General features: G+C 44.7%; 1 protein-coding gene across 30 annotated transcripts in view; it reads right to left on the reverse strand.

Moving 5' to 3' along the window:
* CSGALNACT1 (chondroitin sulfate N-acetylgalactosaminyltransferase 1) overlaps window positions 1-19,326 on the reverse strand; it is a 327,223-nt gene that overhangs the window by 89,199 nt on the left and 218,698 nt on the right. For 20 of the 30 annotated variants that reach the window (XM_049094800.1, XM_035700129.2, XM_049094809.1 and 17 more), the window contains one exon: window positions 633-762. The exons of 9 other annotated variants lie outside the window; for them this stretch is intronic. The gene's annotated coding sequence lies outside the window, so the exon portion shown is untranslated. Of the gene's footprint in view, window positions 1-632; window positions 763-7,945; window positions 8,429-19,326 lie in introns of those variants that run through there. One more of the 30 variants, XM_035700142.2, reaches the window with a different exon arrangement.

Below are 19,326 nucleotides of genomic sequence, written 5' to 3' on the forward strand. Positions count from 1 at the left end.
GCGCTAAACCGCTGCGCCACCCAGGGATCCCCCAGAGCCTTTCATTCAAATACATGCTCTGCACCTGAACTCCAACTCCCCTGGTAACAAGTGAGAAGCCAACCTCACTTGCCCTCTGCTGTCGCCCCAGGAACCCTGCATCCCTCCTCTGCCCCTGAGGGACACCTCAGACCATGCTTCTTCAATGTTCTCTCTTCTTCCATGATTCCCTGTCCTTGTCTCCCCTGATCCTTCTGAGCTGGAAAACAGATCAAATAAAACGTCTTTCTTAGGGAGATTTTTTAAATAAAATCTTCCTAGGTGCATCTTTTTATATAACTTCTCTTAAAAGCAAGCTCCTTGAGGGTATTATATCCTGGCCATTTAATAGAAATTTGACATTTTAAGTAATTCCCACAATAACCAAATAATTCTATACAGAGTCTCCATCCAAACCAGAAAACCCCAGATTTGGGATCAATAATCATGTCATTTACAGAAAGTCTGTCCTGTTTACTGACTGGAAGAAAGACTCTTGGCGATTGGCAACTTCAGGACTCTGGGAGAAGAGAGAGGTGTTCATTCTAGCATTCTCTCTAATGCTGAAAATAGAGTAAACAATAAGGGACTCACTGACTTTATCTGATACGCACCTGCTATGTCTTATGCACCAGAGAGGGCTCCTCTTCCATTACCCTGGTGATGGGCCTCTTACCAGTTTATTTCTCAATTTTCCTTAAAAATCCAATTCCAATATTCCCCTTGGCCCAAGGAGTCTCTCTGCTATAATTTAGAACAATATACAGTTATTAGTGCTAAGTTTAAACTTCATGTTTAGCCCTGGAAGCCTGTTCTGTTTGATGAAAATCTTGGGATTTGTATAATTACTATAATTCTGTGATTAAAAACATCTCAGCTTTGGTATTCAGGCACCTTGCTGTTTTTAATGAAATCTCTCAGATGAACTCATTATATCCAAGTATTAAATTACCAGTGAAAACGTGTTATCACATTATTCTAGCATTTTAAAGACTTTTACTTTAAATGGGTTGTCATTAAAGACAAAATAAGCAAATCAAAAAACAAAAATGGAACATTCAGCATTACTTATTGTGCCACAGAAACAAAGCATACGATCTTTCTAACAGATTTTTTAATGGAATAATTATTACATTTGCATAATAAATTGAAATCATGTTGCTTAACGAAGCAATATGTTAAAGCTACGGATAGCTAAAGAAATTTAAAACTGTACAGTAATTACTTTGTTCTGTGGGTAAGTCTCTTTAAAGTCTAGTCCAGCTTTTCAGTATATGTGCTGCCGAAGTGAGCACACTAGTCCAGCTTTTCAATTCACTAGTATAAATTTAAAAGTTATTTGGTGTTCCATTCTTCAGGATGTAAAAGGAGAAAAAAACAGATCTTAGGAAGAAATGACTCTACAAGAAATAACAAAAAGCCATAAAAATCACTGCCAAAGAAGCAGTGATAGATTTCCCCTTTTAAATGTCAGGAACAGATAATAATGCATTGGAAACAAAGTTTTACATTCTTTAACTGACAAAATGTTTTCTAAGTAGTCTAGCAATCTAATCTGCAACCAAAAGAGGAACAGCTGGCAGAACTGTAGAGGCTGGGGGTATCCTCTTCCTAAAGTCAGGTGGCTGGTCCTTCGGCTTCTTGCTTCTATGGAGACTTTAGGGTTTCCACGTGGCAGCACAGGATGTCCTTAAGAAGACACATTACTTGACCAGCTCTGCCACATACAGGACAGAACCCCTCAATGAGATGCAACCAGACCACATGTGGAGTTAATCCTGTAGGTAAACCAGACTTAACCCAGGGCAATCTCTTCCTATATCTACAGCAGTGTGGTGAGAATAAAGAGTTAACCTTTATCATGTGTTTACAGGCGTACAGACAGAAAGCATCATGTAATTACCAAGGACTACTACAAGTTAGAGGTGACAGTGAAAATACAGCTTTATGGGATCACAGCCGCATAGTGCTAGCATTTTAAGAACTCAGAAAAGGCACCCAGTTTTTAGACTAGTTCAGTCTTTGGGGGTGGCTGGGAACAGGGAAGGAGTGGAGAACAAGCTGGAGCCCTGTCAATAACCAATTTTAGAACCTTTGGGAGAAGAGAGATGCATATTCCTATTTTTTAATTATAGAAAATCCTTGTGCTCATCAGATTTCTTGCCACTTAATTTTTATTTCCTCTTTTTTCAAGATCTTATTTTTGTAAGTAATCTCTACACCCAACATGGTGCTTGAAATCATATCCCTAGCATCAAGAATCATGTGCTCTACAAACTGAACCAGCCAGGGGCCCCTCTTGCAACAGAAAGTTTTAAATGTCCATCCTTACTAATTGTTCTCCTCAATACTTTCCGTCCCTGGCCAATTCCCCCAAGGATGGTTCTGTGACACATCGTGTCTAAAACACTGGATTTATTGATTAGAATGAAGGGAATATCCAAGTGCAACGGTTCTGCTGCCATTCTTGCAATTTCTGGGCAACAAACCACACAGTAAAGACTTCTTCAGAGTCTACTTTAAAGGCAAAATAATGTTGAAGAACAATGCTTTCTGGTATCCACGCAGGTCTGAGCCCACCAAAAGCAAGCTTATTCTCCAAACCCTCAGAATGGAAAAGCATTCTCAGTGCAGATTGGTGCTCCATCATCCATGGGCCAGGATAACCCTGAGAACTTTTTCTCTGGGGTATCTAGATAGGGGGTTGTTTAAGGAATCTACAGCACTTTCTGAACATTTAAGGCAGAGAGGCTGAGCACACAGTGGGCCTATGCCAAAGGGTCCAGCGATGGATGGGTTTCTCAGACTCCCATTATTTCATCTTAGAGTGGAAGATCTTAGAGGGTAAAACCCAGATGAGCCTAAGTTTGGTTCAGAGTCCAAAGTTCACCCCAAATGGGGACAGTGGAAGTCAGAAATTCTAGGACTAGGACCAAAGTACCTATTCTAAGAAGTAGAAGGATGGGTGTATGCACTTTACTCAACAGATCCTGTTGAACATTTTGGTCATGGGAGCTGTTTACTATGACAGAGAGCCTGCCAAGATGTGTCTATTAATGGCCACAAGATGCTCAAATCACCAAGGATTCCCGGACAAGCCCCACTGATGGCATTTCATCAGGGTCAGTAGCAAGCAGAAAGGACAGTGGCTTCACGGGGAGACCAGGTCAGGCAGTACTGCACGCTACAATGACAGGCATTGTGAGTGATAAAGGAAACCATTCAAAGAGTGGCAATAAATTTTATAAGACACCTCCACCCTGTGTGCAGGGACAGCCAAGAGGGTTGATGGGGGAAAGAAACAAGCAGTGTCTACTGGGCCAGGAAGTGGTAGACCAAAGCCCCAAGGCTGCTGTACGAGTCTATTCCACTCTGGCTCATACAATCAGCTCTTTGATGGCAATAGCACAAGTTAACCTCAGTCAAAGGATTAGCTGTACTAATAGAACATAAACTGAGGTTATATCTCTTGAATAAATATATCATCATTGGACATGTGTGGAAAAGGCATCATGCAAGGACTCTTGTTCAAGGAGCTTCCAAATGCTCTCGAGAATGTATATGTAATATAAATGTATGTAACACCATAAACTTTACTCAAACACATGGCTGGCTTCATTTATAATTCTTTCAATCTTGGACAAACTCATCTATGCGGGGTATGGTAACCAGCTTCCAATGTGACACATAACGTGGTCTCCCTCTGGGTTGTTGTTGGGTTTTTTTAAGATTTTATTCATTTATTTGAGAGAGAGAGAGAGAGAGCATGAGAGAGAGAGACATTAGCAGTGGAGAAGGAGAAGTAAACTGCCCATCAAGCAGGAAGCACTATGTGGGGCTCAATCCCGGGACCCTGGGATCATGACCTGAGCTGAAGGCAGACACTTAAGGGACTAAGCCACCCGGCTGCCCCTGCCTCTGGATTTATTCTGCTGTGTGCTTGCCTCCCATTTTGTACTGGGAATTTGATATGAATGACCAATAACATACAGCAGAAGTGGAGCACCATTCTGTAAAATTCAACAGAGAATAGATAAAAGCCATTATAAGAGCTGAAAAACCGTAGAGCTCGCACTGCCTGCTCCCAGTACATGCTATTTACAGACTTTCCTAAGTTTTTTCCATCTGCCTTCTCTTAAAGGAAATGAGTATACACAACCAAGTCCTACAACTGCTTTGTTGAGTCCAATCATCTGCCTGTTATGCACAACTAGTTTAGGGCTGAGGTACTTGCAAAGAAGTTAAAATGGCCTGAAAATTAGCCTAAGAGCGCATAATCTCCCTAAACCACATCCACTTGGAAGCATTAGAGCTGGGCTTCCCAGGTGTCACACAGCTTTCTGGAACGCAGGTTTCTTTTTCCTGCGAGTATTTAGTCAGCATCTATCTATTCTAGTGCCAAATGCTTTATCCCCAGGTATGTTCTTGAGAGCAAATGAATAGTGGAAGCCAGGGGGGAAGCAGATCAGTATTGCTGCCTGACAATGAATGAAGAGGCGCTACAGCCAAATCTGAGATTCTCAGATGGGGATGGGGCTTCCAAGGGAAGTCAACAACCAGACACCCAGAGTGCCAGCCGAGCTGGCCATGATGAGTCTGAGGCATCCCTCCCTGACCTTGCCCAGCTCTGATACCAGACTCCTGGACTGGGCCTGAGGCTCTGTCCCCGCAGAGAGGGGTCCACGCAGGCTGCGACTTCCATCATGCCAGCAGTCTTGCTGCTTACTTCCTCTGACTTTGGCACTCATGATCAGCCATCTCCAAACCCATCAGACATGACAGCACATTCCAGGTGATAAGCAACTTTTGACATATAAGACAACATAGAAATATGTCGATTTACTTGTTTGTAAGTCACATATGAGTTTGGCAGTATTGTTATGTGTTCACAAAAAGGTACTCTTAGAATAATGAAATATAACATATTTTTGTTTTCTCACCCTGCTGAACCTTCCTGACACCCCTAGAGACTTTGCTTCGGGGGGTTACTAACCTCCTGACTGCACTTGTTTTCATGACCCCCAGTCAACATTGAATTTCATAGCCCATGGTGCCTGCCTCGCTGGGCCCTCCTCAGAGTGACTTTCCTGTGTCTGGACCCCACTGACACCTGCTGCCAGGCCACATGCCCAGGCCACATGCCCAGGCCACTGCCAGGAGCACAGCCCCTCCCTTCCTAAAGGACTTCGACTCGGCCTTGACAATGGTCCTTGAGGGTCTGTTCTGTGAGGTCCTCCCTAGAGCCGGGCTCTGACAGCATGTTTCCCAGGGGTCAGCAGAGAGTGTCCCAAAGGAGTGGGGCTGATTACCCATCAGTGGAGAATGTCTTCATTGAGAATACCCTGCCATCTCCTCAACTCCACACTGGTCTCCTGAAAGAATCATTCTGATTCCTTTTTCCCTACTTTGACACGGGAAAAAAGAAATGTGGTAAAAGCAATTGGGGTCTGCTAGTCAGAAAATGAAGGAACGCCTGCACATGCCAAAATGTCAGCAAACAGGTCTGAACTCTTTTTGCTATTCTCTCGTTTTGATTTTGCTTTTAATTTGCTGGCAGAACTTCAAAGAGAAGCGTTGATAGAGACAGGCTCCCTGAATATGCACAGATTTACTCTTCTGCCCCCATCCTCACCCCACCTTGCCACCTCCAGCCGTTTTTCAAGGGTCCTAGGGGTCTGCTGGCACAGGTGGCAGCTGTGGAGCCACAGGGTGAGAGGAGAGAAGGGCCCTGGCACAAGAAGGCATTACTCAAGGGATTCAGAATAAGCCCAAGAAAGAAGCTTTCCCCAACAGGAAGGTGTCTCCAGCATAGATGCAGGGCTGAGTCAGCTGCCAAAACCCTGCAGACAGACCTGCCTTGCCTCTGTCTCCCGCTCACTCCCACAGGGCTCTCTGTGGCTGCCGGAGCCGCCTTGCACCCAAAGATGAGAACCCTGTGAAACCAGGCTTCCAACACCCCTCATTGCTCGTAATTACAACCACTTACTGAGCATTTACTTTGGGCCAGACATCACACCAAGCACTTTATAAACATTATCTCATTTAATCCTTCTAACAATCTTATGAGCTAACTTTAATGATCCCCCATGAAAGATAAGGAAACTGAGGCTTACAGCAATGAAGTAATTTGCCCAAGGTGCAGAGCTGGCAAGTGGCCAAACCCACTTTCAAATCCAGCTTGGTTTGATGCTAAAACTCTGCTCTTACCCACTGGGCTATCCTGCTCATCACCCTTAATAATCCTGGACTGCTTGCTGAGACCTGTTCCTCATTTTGCACCCATCATGTCCAATTTTTCTTGCTTCTGAACTCTTAATGAACCTTCCTATTTATGAGCTTGTCCAGCCCCTCAGATGTGGCATGAAGCACCGTTTCTCTCTATATAAATTTTTGTCTCCCCATTTAGCTGTGGTTTGCATTTCCATATCCCTCACCAGCTACATAAACTCATACTATCCCTAGAAATAATGCCGGTTTGGCTATGCCCAGTGTGGGCCTTGCCCTGGCCCCAAAGCTGGGGCTGGAAAAGAATATGTCTGCAACACTCCAGTGCTTCTAAGCAGATGCCAGGAACTTAGAGCCACATATCAGGTTGAAGACAGCTCAACTAAAAAGCACTCTAGCAAGTAGAATTTTTAATCAACTGAGAGATGTTCTTCCTTGAAAGGAGAAAAAGAGAACATCTCTCAGATGGTTAAGATGCTGGCTGGCATCACTATGGGATTCTTTCCTGCCAAACACTGATTTCTCACTTTTTTCCTCCAAAGCATGGTGAAAGGAGATGCCCATGCCGTGGCCACGTACCATGTGTCATGTGGAGGCCAAAGTCAGCTCTGGCACTGGCAGAGACTCAGAGAAGGGCACCCCTTGGGGGAACCACATTCCCAAGACCACCCAGCACAGCTTCCAGAGAAATTAACAAGGAGGGCACAGATTAAAAGTGAGCAATGCTCACAGCCAAGCACCTTCCACCTAAATGATAAGCACAGGGCCCTGCACAGGTGCCAGGCAGGGCTGCTGAGAAGTCCCCACCAGCTCCAAGGTGAGGTCAGCAGCATGACTCGCATCACATTCTGCCATGAAGGCTCACGTGGTTCTGGGGTGAGATGGATCCCCGTTTAGTTATAGTGAGGGCAGCACAGAGAGGGAAATTGGTTCTTTCCTTCCTGATGACATGATGCACACACCGTATACACAGACAGGAGGAAGAGGAGGACAAGAAATAAGGCTTACTGGGGCACCTGGGTGGTGTAGTCGGTTAAATGCCCAAGCCTTGGACTGGGCTCAGGTCACGGGTCACGGTATCGAGCCCTGTGTGAAGCTCCACACTGAGGGTGGAGCCTACTTAAGACTCCTTCCCTCCCTCTTCTGCTCCTCCCCTCGCTCACTTGCTTTCTCTCTCAAATAAATAAGTACATAAATAAAATATTTAAAAAATGTTTACCAAATGCCTCTACCATGTATCACCCAATGGCTTTAAAGCATTTCTAGGCACAGAGCTCTCAGAGCAAGATAAAAGTGCTGGCAGAGAGCTGATGTCTGCTCAGACAGCCTAGGATGGCAGGGGTGCCACTGAGCACCCCTTGAGACTCCCTAGGCTTCATGCATCATCTGCTGTCTCGCCTAAAGCCCAGGCAAGTCATCAATCCCTCCTCTGAGACAAGGAACCTGGGATTCGGGGAGGCTAGTGACTCTCCCATGCAGTGACCATGCCTCCACCCCCCCGAACACCACCATAGGCACCTTCTTCCATCAGGCACAGACAAGCTATGAGACGTGCAGAATGAGACAGAAGCAGTGAGAGGAGGCAATGCCCACCAGCAGGGCCACGGAGAATGAGTGGGAAGCTGAGAACACACACAGCACAGAAAGCCCCAGAACCGGGATGGAATGGGCCTCTGAAGAGAAGCAGTCCGTAGGTACCTACCTGTGTCTCAAAATGCAAAATGGCCCTGGGTCCTGAAGGGAAGAGCTGGGGGCACACACATAGCATCGTCTCCCCTCTGCATCTTGGGCTCTGCCTTGGTAAGGCTCCCCGCTCGGGTGTACGGGGCGCTGACCCAGGCACTGGCCAAAGCCTGCCCTGTCTGCCATCTGCAGTCTTCTCTTGACCGTGTGTGCTGCCTGCCCCCGGGTGTCAGCCAGTCTCCTGCTCCCCGACCCTGGGCCCCAGGCGGCACCACACGATGCAGGAGTCTGGTCTGCTACCTGCCTACTGGGAGGAGGGCACAGGTGCCACCAGGCTCCGGCCCATCACACGCAGGGAGAAGCAACCGCTGGACTCCCCTGCACTGAAAGGGTGCCCATGGCCATTCTCAGCTGTTATCTCATGCTCCACTGGCAATCTGGGGTAAGAAGACAACTGCAGGTGAAATAAATGGCCTACCAGCCTTCAGTTCTCTTACTTCCCCACCTACAAGGAAGACAGTGGCACACAAATGAGGGGCTTTCTTTTAGAAAGTGGTTATTATGTAATGGGACTGGAGAAAGCACGGATTGTGCAGAATTATTTTAGAAACTTCACAAGGCTGGATCAGCAAAGCCTTCTCTCTTTGTGCCATCTATCTCCATCTGGAAGTAGAACCAATAATATAGAAAACAGTAACAGGAGGATGTCCGATATTACATAAATGCAAGATACATTATTATTTTTCAGGAAAATAAAACCTTGTGCTGATTGCAGGTAGTTTCTTAAGACTGCTCCCCATGGAGCCTATGAGCACCTGTTCTAGCCATTCTCTATGCCTTCTTCAGCACCTACTCCCCATACCTGGTGCCAAGCCTATCTTGTCGTCAAACTGTCTGTGCCGGGAGATTAACTGATTATTTAGGTATTACCTAAAAATATTTCAGGACATTGCTCCTATTATGAAATTTAGCCACAACAGACATGTCCTGTTTATACATAAGATAGACGGCACAGAGTACTTCATCCTAGTGCTTCTTATCGGCTAATACTATGTAACATTCCACTAACATGTTTTCTGTATCACTCTAAAATATTCCATGCTCTTTCCATAAACTTTGGCCTTTCTATCTACAACTCCATTCTATCTACATCTTCCCCCAACTTCTCTGATATCTCCTATGCTGCAGGTTCTATTAATATCATACCCATTTTGCAGATAAAGATGTTGAGGCAGAGATTAGTCACCTGCCCAAGTCATCTAGCAAGGAAAGAGCAGAACTGGGCTCCTACTCCCGGTGGTATGCCTCTGTTGTCTGTGCTATTCATCACTCTGCTATAGGGCTTCTCTATAGCTCACCACACAGACAAGTGTTCATGGTAACGGGGAAGAGCAGAAAGGCTGAGGAATGCATGATGCACAGGGCTGGGCTGTAAGGAGGCAAGAGAGGAGCAGGCACAGGTTTTATAGCAGCAAAGATCCCTGTGTGGAAGAGAGCCCCCTTAGAACCTGACCATGCTAACACCCTGATCTCGCACTTCTGGCTTTCAGAATGGTGTGAATCAACATTTGTTAGTTAATCCACCAGCCTACAGTATTTCATAATCACAGCCTGCACAAATGACAACCAGCACTCACATCATGATGGGAATTTAAACTTCATTCTATAGGTGATAGTTAGCCAGCCATTTAAGTTTTTAGATATAAGAGTCACATGATCAGAACTGAATTCTAGCAAATGGGCAGTGCTGAGACGGGCTGGAGAGACAAAGAGCAGCACTGGAGGGGCCAGGCAAGAAGCCGCCCCACCACCAGGGTGTTCCAACCAAGGGACGTGGAAGCAGCACCACTAAATACAAGGGGGAGGGTGGATTCAAGAAGCTTTTCTTGGGTACCACCTCCAGGACTTGGACACCAATCAGATGAGGGGGAGAAAGAAAGTTCCATCAAGAATGAGGCCTAGGGTTTAGCTGGTGCGACTCATAGGCTGTGGCCACCATTGAAAAAACCAACACATATAACAGAAGATGAGCAGAAAGACAAGTTCAGTTTTGGATGTGTGGATATGGCTCAGCCTGCGCAATGACAGGGAGAGGGGAGGCCTTCTCCGAACTGTCTGCACAGACAAGCACCTGCTCTCCCCAGTACTGTGCCTTGATAAGACTTTACATTTATATTTGTTTTGACTCTCCGAAGCACTATCTCCTAGCCCCTTCCATCCTATCAGTACAGCTCAGTGGTTGAAAGGACAGGTTCTAGGGTGAGGACTATCTGAATCTTGCAGTTCTTTGGCTTCTCTCAGCCTTTGTTTCCCAAATACAGGAGCACAAAGAGGGCCTCGGGTCCTTCCGAGAGCAAACGAGATCATGCACATCTAGTGTTCAGCATCGTGCCTGGCACAAAGTTCACATGCAAGCAGTGTGAGCCAAAATAAGGCCAAACCCCCCTAGATACAAGCCTGACACTGACATGGTCTCCCTGACCACAAAAATGAACCAGGAGAAGTAGCTGATGTTCATGCAAAGTTACAGCATTGGTGGAAAGCAGTTAGAACTAGGACCTCCAGACTCCATGTCTCTTGTCTCGGAACGACACTCCCAAAATTTCAAAGTAACTCTCTCACATTCCTATCATCCTCCAAAAGCCCAGTTTAAAAAAAAAGAAAAAGAAATTTGTGATGAATCTGAAGAGTTCTCCCCAAACTGCCATTTACACCAAGCGGTACAGTTCTCATCAAGTTGCTGGAGGAGTTCCAAACGGCACTCGTAGTGAAAGGCTTAGCTCAATTCCCGGCACAGTGGATGGGAACATGGCTGGTTTTCTTGAGCTTCTTCAACAATGTTTGAGCTTTAGGACAATATTTCAGGGCTGTGCACATGAGACCACAAACCATAAGCAAACTTTTCTGACCAAAAGCCTGATCATATGGACCCTGGGCACAACCTAGCTGTCACACCTGCCAAGTCACTATTAAAAGGATGGCAGGTACTGCTTTGGAGAAATCTCAAAAATTCCTAGGATACTTCCAAAATGCAATTTTCCAGGTGCTCCAAATGGTATGAGTCATTATACTAGTGTTCTGATTTCACTTGCTGGTACTAGAGATATTCCTTGGGTTCAAAGGAAAACTTCAAACAACAAAAAAAGCTGCTTCTCAAAATAGGGCTTCAAGTCTCTCCTGTGAGAAGAGTTCCCAGATTCCTTCTTTTGACTATACATCATTATTCTGATACATAACAGCTCTCAGTTCAAAGCTGCCCAAGACAGGCAGAAAATGCCTCTTCCTGAAAGATAAATTGGAATATTATCCTTTTGATTACTTACGTGAATCTGCACCAATTGCTACAATTTCTACAATGGCACCACATAATGTCAAAGGAACAAAACACACACAGAGTTTCACTCCCGGCTACAGCCACCTGCAATGCAGTGGGCAACTGCACAAGATGAGCCCGGGCTCATTGTAAGAAGCTTACACTCCATAATGACATGAACACAGAAAATATTTTTTCTGAAATTCTGCAGTGATGTTCCAGTTAACATGAATTTTATCCACCCACTCATCAAGTATGTGCAGAATATTTACTGTGTGAAAGAGACCGTGTCGACTATAGTAGGGGATAAAGAGCATGGTCAACTGTCCTCACAAGGGTAAAGGTCCTCTGGGAGGGACAGGTATAAAAAAAATAACTGAGATATGGGGGACTGTGATCAATCATTAATAATAGAAACAAAATGCTGCCGTAGTTCAGAGCAGGGAAAGACTGCTCCAGTTGAAGGACCAGAGAACTCTCAGATGAACTTTTCAAGGTATATTTATTGTGTAGAAATGGGGACACTGGAGAGAATCCCTAAATGATTGTGGATATAAAATAGAAAGATCTAATTAAGGTTGTTCTTTTCTTTTTAAATAGGCTGGGCACGGAGCCTAATATGGGGCTTGAACTCATGAGACAGATGCTTGACCAACTGAGCCACCTACTGCCTCTGATTGCGGTTTTTCCACTCCCACTCCAAGTCCACTACTAAGGATGCATACTGTCTTAATTTTAAAAAGGAAAAAATTTTTTAAAAAAGGAAAAATTGAGAACTCAAAATATTCACCATTTTATTGTCTAATACTTTGCTAAAATTATTTTGGTCTGATTGTGTTCCTTAGTGTTCAAACCTTTTTCATATGCCCAAGGGCAAGGTGAAAAGAAATGCAATGGGCTCTGTCACTGGCATTGTTTATTAATTTATTTTTTTTTTATAGATTCTTCTATCTAGAAAGAAGAGTTGGAGTTTTTTCCTGGCACAAAGCTAATGGGTCTCAAGATTGATATAAATGCAATTATTCTGTGGAGTAGACAGTCTAAAGAAGGGTTCAGCTTTTAATGAACCTTGCTTTCTTGCCATTAAAAGCCTATAATGAGACAAGATCTTAAGGACTTTCTGCAGCTACTGTGGGCGAACCCTGCTGCGGGCCAGTGCCTGGCTGAGGCTGGTTTCCCACTTGCAGGCCTAGTCATACAACCGGCATAAGCACAAACACAACAAAATGAAGGCCACCTCTGTTACACATTCTACAGCCTCAGTCTAAGAATAGGACCAAAGAAGCTGAAGAGAAAACAAGGAGACGGTCTCCACGGGGGACACCTGCCCAGGCCACGCCGGCTCTGAGAAGTGACCAAGGAAACTGACAGAGTGCAGAACACACACTGCCTTCAGTGTCACACCCAAAGCCGAAAAGCAAGCATGCCCCTCAGTATGGAAACTTTGTGTTCTTTGCCCAATGTATTTGGGAAGGCCAAACTCTTCCTCCAGGGCGCACGATCCTCCTCATTGCAAAGGTGATGAAAAGTAATGTCAATTTTCGTTAAACAGATGTGAAACTGCTTTGCGGAACACAAAGGAAAATCCTCACAGTGGGTGGTATCCTGACTGCTTTCATCTTCATTTTGACTGGTGCGAAGAACTTGCAGATGTTTCAAAGGAAGACTGCTTGAGAAAACCAAATTAGGAGGTGATAATCGGAAAACCAGATCCTGGCTTACATAGGAATTGGAATTCAATCAAGTCTGTTCTCAGGTCACTGGCACCTGTCTCTCCCTTGCAGCCCCATCTGCCCCCTCAGCACTGCCCCCTCCACACAGTGCCCATCTCTCCCCGGCACCAGGTGTGTTCCAGGGCCTCCCCTGCAGAGCTCTGCCTGTGACCACATTCAGCCTCCCATTCCCCCAGAGAGAGGAGGGGCAGCCAGCAGAGGCCACTCAGCATGCGGGGCCCTAGGGAAAGGACACGGGATTGCGGGGCAGGGGCCCTGGTTTCCATGCCAGACACCTGCATTCCCTTCATAGGAGGGCAGGAGAGCCATTTTGCAAAGGCCTTTAACTTCAAAATTATAGATAAATTTATGATTTACAGATAAAAATTATAAATAAAATGAAAAATGCTTTCTTGACTGATAATGATGTTACTTAACATCATTACCTATTAGGAGTTCTAACCTATGACAGCCAATCGGAAATTAAAGTAAACCACTGCTGAAAATATCATGTAATTTATAGGAAAATGTGTACTTTACAAACTTCAATTTATTTTTTTTTACAAACTTCAATTTAAATACTACTTTTCTGAAATATATCCCGAGTAAAGTAAAATATAACCAGATTAAAAAATACTTGGCTTACTATTTTTAATACTACAATTACCAAAGCTCTGGTCATTCTAGGACTAGATAAAATGTTAACAAAGTCCTTAGATGGCACAAGTAGCCTAACAAACATTTACCGAACACTCATTAAGTGCTAAGTCTAGTTCAAGGTATTAGACATCTAGCTCTATCAATACAGATAGATAGCTATCTTACTCACTCATCTATAGATGCATAGACATAAGATCAAAGCACAAATACACAAATATAGATGTATCTCAAGATATAAAGATGAACACGGTAGAGCTCCTGGCCTCAAGGAGTTTAAGGTATAGTGAAGGAGACAGACACATGAACAGATAAGTCAATAAGCTAATTGCTATAATAGAGGAGCTAAAGGTAAGAAGAGATGGACATAGAGCAGGGCACTCAACCCAACCTAGGGTTCCAAAAAGGCCTTCTGTAGGTGATGACACCCGAGGTAGCCTTGAAGGAAGAGGGTAGCAAGGCAGACAAAGAATGAAAGAGCATTTCTGGCAGAAATAGCCAAATGGCAGAGCTCAGAGGCGTAAGGCAATATGGTGGATACAGACCATGCAGGCAGATCAGGGTGGCTGGAGTGTGGGGTGAAGCTGTAGGATCAGGCTGTGGGGATCAGGACATAGAATCTAGGGAAGAGATTATGAATTTGGGTCATGTTAAATTGCAGTGCTCTAAAACATCCACCTAGAGATGGGGTATAAGCCTATTAGAGAGGAAGTCTAGCCTGGAGATACTAGACTGGTGTCATCAACAAAATATGATCACTGAACCCTAAGAGTGAATGAGACAACTTAGGGAAAGTACAGAGCAAGAGGCACATCTGGTGCTGAGTCTGCAGAACCTCCAACGGCCTCCAACTCTATACCGTCATGACCTTGAGACAACGGCCCAGGGCGGTAGGCCTGAGCATCGCCAGTGCTACTCGTGACTGAGTGGGGGAGTCCGCTATCCTTGGTCCAACATCAGGAAAGCCATTTTCACCACATGTTCTCTAAACTAACCTTATCACCAAGCTGATACTTTGGTTTCCATCTGCCTGATTACAGTTTCTCAACTTGTTCAGAAATGAGAAAGAAAAAAAAGGATGGCAATCCTCTGATGTTCAGAAGCTGCCCCAACACTCCTGGCAAGGCCATGGATTCTCCTACTAAACATAAACCATCTCAAGGAACAGCAGACTCAGACAAGGTTACTGTGAGACCATGATAAAAGAAACGAAATAAGTCCACTTCATCATTTAGTCCAATTGCAGACAAAAAACAAAGTCACTGTGTCACCCACAGAATATCTAACATCCCTTTCTTGGCCAAGCTACTTCTTTGCCAGTCACGTTATCTTTAGTGTCTCCATAGAGAAGATTTATTGAGATACCTAATCAGAGAATAACCTCTGCTCTTTGACAGCATCTATTTAGAGAAAATCTCTACTTCCTCAGACTCTCTTGCAAATCATTCAACTAAAACCCAAATTCATAGAACAGGTTCTCTCTACCACTCTTTTACTGAGAACCACTCCCCACACCAACAATTCTCCACAGTGTGTGTTCCCACTTGCTGCAACAAGTAATAGACCCAGCACAGCCAAACACTGCATTTCTGATGGTCATTGGCTGGATGATACTGACAGAACTCAGATGAGGAAGATACATATATTGAGACCCTAAGACCCTACAAACACCAGAGTCAGAAGAATAGTTACCTTGTAGGAGCAGAGAAGCCGAATGTGACTGAAGAGGGGTACAGAATTTTCAGAAGCTCAAAATAAGTGTTAACATTGCTTAGATTTCCTTTCTTAAACTTGGTGGGGGGTGATGGGTTGGCCCTACTCTTAACAAAATGTGTCTGTCAAAATTTTAATGACATACTTTCAAGAAGAAAGACACAAAATCAACAATGTCAGATGTTGCAAAATCAACAATGTCAGATGTTGAGAAATCAGGTAAACTGAGTACTAAAAAAAATGCTGAATCACGCGGAGTCCACTGGTAACCCTGCAGAGAACCTATTCAGTGGACTCATGGGTACAAATGACAAAGGACGAGGGTACCAGTGACAGAGGAGGAGGAAGGAAATTGAGATCCTGAATACAGAGAACTTTTTCTCCCCTGCTCAGTAGTCGCAGGGGAGAAGAGTGAGAAGGCAAGAGATAGCTGGAAAGGTGTGGGACAGGGGAGAGCCCACGCCATCTTCGCGAGTGAAGAGACTGAGTCTCAGCTCAAGACAGGCAGGAAGTGGGTGGGAGCTGAATCTCAAAAGGGGACCTTGTTTCCCTCTGCTTTATTTGACTTTAGGATTTGGGCTCTGATGAAAAGTGACCAACACCACAAACCCCCTTCCCCATTATAGACTAAGTATCAAGAATAGGAGTGAATAAAAGGTGGTAAGGGAAAGTGGTGCCTTATTCACTGAACCCCCAAATATATATGTATCATTTCATGACATCTGCAGCTCTTTCATTAACATAGACTTTGCATTTTAAAAAAGATTTTATTTATTTATTTGAGAGAAAGAGAGAGAACACAAGCCGGAGGAGGAGCAGAGAGAAAGAAGCTCTTCACTGAGGAGGGAGCCCAACACGGGACTCTATCCCAGGACCCGGGATCATGACCTGAGCCAAAGGCAGATGTTTCACCAACTGAGCTACCCAGGCACCCTAGACTTTGCATTTATTTGTTCAGTCTCTACACTTATAATGGAAATATATAAAATTTACTATAATTCAGATGCTAAATTCCTTCCAGAAAATTGTGGAACCAAGAATGACACAGGAAAATGCAACTGTCCACAAAGCTTCCAAGACTTTACATGTCACCTCAAAGATATTTTGAGAAAGGGATCAGGGAAAGTAAGAGCCATACAAAATGAGGGTGAGGAGCAGTTTTGTTCAACACAAACACCACCCCGCAGTGCGGCCTCCTCCATGAAGCTGCCATGTCCAGTCTGGCCCTGGGAGGCCTCAGCCCTGATCCCCATCACCCTTCACAGCCACGCACTTCAAGCACCGAGGCCAGCGGGGCTTAAGCTCCAGCCTAGAACTTTAGCTGTGCTCTGGGTTCAAAGAACCCAAACCAGTGGTTACTCGGTAGAGCTGCCACAGCTCCTAAATGAGATGAAAACCCTTAGGCTAATTCCATGAAGCTGGAAACATATGACAAACAAGGGTATTTTTCTAAATCCTCATGACATGCGACTAAGGGATCAGAGATCTATCGTCCCTATTTTAAAGATGAAAAAACTTCCATCCCCAAAGCACAAGCTTTCTACACGAATGTAAGATAATTACTTAATCAGCCTGCCAGAAAGTTCACTCAGGTCCACACACAATTAATAAAGGGAATGGATGTCAAATGGAATGGGTATTAATTTTTCCAGGCTGATTAGGCATAGATGGGGCTAGGAATAAACTCCAGAAAGCATGTCTCAGCCCTCCCCAGTATGCAGCTGTGAGTGGATCACCCTCTGTTTAAGACCTCTCCTCTGGGAAAATTCTAGGGGGGCCTAGATGATTTCTGATGTCCCCCGGTTCTCAATCAGAAGTTAGGATTCTGCGGCACCTCCATGCTCCCATCCTTCCACCGTGCACCAACTAAACAACCCTGGCAAGTCAGTGACCATTCTCTCAATTTCTGAAGTGTGAAGTGGTGGTAAAGCCTCATCCACCCCTTGGCAGTTGGTCTGAACACCTCACCTCTTCCAAGTGTTGCCAAGGTAAAAATTTGTGTCGACTATGACTTCTTTGGAAGAAAAGAACTTTATTTTTGACAACTGAATTTAACTTTGCTTTTGTGCCCCAAGTCTGCTGGAGCAGGCCACCTGTCCTCTCCTGTCCTGGTGTGCTCACTGCAACCCAGCGATTCTTTTCAGTCAGATTCAAGTGTTTGTGCGCCAGGCACTGTCTGACCCTCCCAGAAGGTAGTGCCCCAATGTCTCTCTCGCCTGTGCCTCCCCTTCCCCCCGGATACACATGCTCCTGGACAGGAGAGAAAGGGCCTAACCTCCTAGAATTCCTCTACTTCCTGCCTACTGCCTGAGTTTTTCTTCTCCATTCTCAGGAAAACAGTCCTGATGCCACATCCTGCATCAACGCTATGGTTGACTGTGAATTCTTTGACTGTCAGCTTTGGCTTGTAGGAGAGCACAGACCCTTTCTTGTTACTGTGTTGTTTCCTTCCTTCCTTCTGTCAACAAAGCTCTGCTTTTGGAAATGTAAAACACTTGCTTTCAGATGGTCTCTTATGGATCTTTTTTTTTATATAAATTTATTTTTTATTGGTGTCCAATTTGCCAACATATAGAATAACACCCAGTGCTCATCCTGTCAAGTGCCCCCCTCAGTGCCCGTCACCCAGTCACCCCCACCCTCCGCCCACCTCCCCTTCCACCACCCCTAGTTCGTTTCTCAGAGTTAGGAGTCTCTCATGTTCTGTCTCCCTTTCTGGTATTTCCCACTCATTTTTTCTCCTTTCCCCTTTATTCCCTTTCACTATTCTTTATATTCCCCAAATGAATGAGACCATATAATGTTTATCCTCCAATTGACTTATTTCACTCAGCATAATACCCTCCAGTTCCATCCACGTCGAAGCAAATGCTGGGTATTTGTCGTTTCTAATGGCTGAGTAATATTCCATTATATACATAAACCACATCATCTTAAATTCTCGTTTTGATCCCGGAAACCCAGCCATGCCTGCTTCATCCAGGCAGTCTCCACCCCTCTCCAGAAATAATAAAGATCTCAGTCACAATGGACAGAAAGCTGCAGGGCAATGAGGAACAATTAGGGGTTTCTGGGAACAAGAACAGGTTAGTTTAGTATTTTCAAAAACATTGTCCATGCTATAAAAGCCTTTTGTGTGTGTCCTCTCTGTTCTATTCCTTTAAACATCCCTCTACTTTAGGTTTTTATCACTATGAAAGAGCTTCCCACTCCCACCACCCTGCACAGCTGCCATTACAGCTTTACTAAACTCACAACTTCAATCACGATTTTAAAAAGTAAATACCTGGACACTCTTCATCTGGACCTCCTAAGTCCCTCTCATTCAGACCCCTTTCCACCTGCCAGTCTTCCTACCAGGCCCCAATGGTAGGAATGCTCAGATGACAGGTGGGACCTCAACAGGTGGTGAGCCTTCCACCTCCACAGATGCACATGTTCAGCTGGTTAACCACCCAACAGAGGTGTCATAGAGGGTTGGGGATCAGCTCACACCTCACCTGGGGGAGTGTGCACACATCCCCTGCCTTCTCTCTACTGCCATGGAAGTAGGAAACAAGCTGTTTGTCAACTGGACTCCCCAGCGCCACACCTTTGCTCATGCAGGAATTTACCTAAAATGGCAGTCTTTTCTTTTTCATTCCTTACTTATAATAAACCCCTTTCCAAATCCTACTCCTTCTTTGAAACCTACCTCAAGCACCAGATTCTTCATGAAGCTCTTCTTTACTGCTATATATTCTATCCTGCTTAGTCTTCGAGCACTTTGATCTCATCTTTCTCCTGGTTGCTATCATGTCTCAGGTCATATATTTTTATGTACTTCACATCTTCCTAACAGACAGTAAGCCCTTTGAGAGCAAGGACTGGATCCTGCCTATTTTGTACGTCAGGAGCCTAGAGGCTACAGGAAAACATTTAGTTCCCGTTTGTTGAGCAACTACAATATATGCATAATGCTCCTTGCTGTGAGAATACAGAATAAATTTTTAAAGATCTTTTCTT

The sequence above is a fragment of the Canis lupus genome, chromosome 16, assembly GCF_003254725.2.
Source record: "Canis lupus dingo isolate Sandy chromosome 16, ASM325472v2, whole genome shotgun sequence".
NCBI lineage: Eukaryota > Metazoa > Chordata > Mammalia > Carnivora > Canidae > Canis > Canis lupus.